This window comes from Ixodes scapularis, unplaced genomic scaffold (assembly GCF_016920785.2).
Source record: "Ixodes scapularis isolate PalLabHiFi unplaced genomic scaffold, ASM1692078v2 PGA_scaffold2__306_contigs__length_199485367, whole genome shotgun sequence".
In the NCBI taxonomy this organism is placed as follows: domain Eukaryota; kingdom Metazoa; phylum Arthropoda; class Arachnida; order Ixodida; family Ixodidae; genus Ixodes; species Ixodes scapularis.
Window position 1 is genome coordinate 6,437,546 of NW_024609857.1, and position 1,003 is coordinate 6,438,548.

Consider the following 1,003-nt stretch of genomic DNA (forward strand, 5'->3'; position numbering starts at 1 on the left):
CGTCACGCGGCGCCTAAATTTTGCGGGGAAATTTTTGCGATAAATTTCGCGGAAAAATTGCCCCGCTAACTCTAGCGGAAGAAATTCCCCGCTAAATTTAGCGGGAAATCTTCACCGCTAAATCTAGCAGAAAAATTTCCCCACTAACTTTAGCGGGGAATTGAGCGAAAATTTCCTGCGAAATGGGAGGGGAGCAGGAGAGAAGGGGGAAGGTATGGAGAGGGAGGAGGGGCATCCCCTCCCCTCCTTCTCGTCAAAAGCTGCGCTCTAATTCGGCATTACGGAGAACTGTAAACGTCTTTCCTTTTCTTCGGTTTCAGTTTCTTTATTTTCTGCAAGGGGGGAGAGGGGTGGTGGAAGGGCCCTTGGTGCAACATGCGAAACCAGTCGCCAGACGGGGCACCAATGGCCGTCAAGCGACTGGGGTTTTGAGCCTTATGTGCGAATATCTATCATTGGTTCAGTTTAATTGTGTTGGCCGTATGTGCAGTGTTGGAACTAACGCGTTACAAGTAACGACGTTACTGGTAACGCGTTAGTTTTTTTAACTAACGTGCTCGTTAGAATTCCAAATGAGTAACGAGTAAAGTAATGTCGTTACTATTTTACGGTATCTGCTATCAAATTACGTTAGCCGTTACTCGTTACTTTTTATTAAAAATGACCACATGATTGTTTAAAAGCAAAAATAATTTTTATTCTGCGCACTACAAAGTGGCAAAGAAACCCCAACAAAGCTATGCATAAAAGGCGTCATTTCAAACCCCCTCAGAAGACAGTTTCAACTTTCCCACGACCGGGCCCAAAAGACGCGAGATTATCGCTTTGCGAAATTCGTAATCGTCCTTGGTGCAGTCTTTGTATCGAAGCTGCTAAGACCACCGTAGCCGTGCTTTGAAGGAACAGCCGTCTCGTTGGAAAGAGACATCTGTTCAGAAGGCAACAGTCTGCCGCCGCTCGAAGGATTCTGCCTAATCGTCCCTAGCTACTGCAGCTGGCCAAA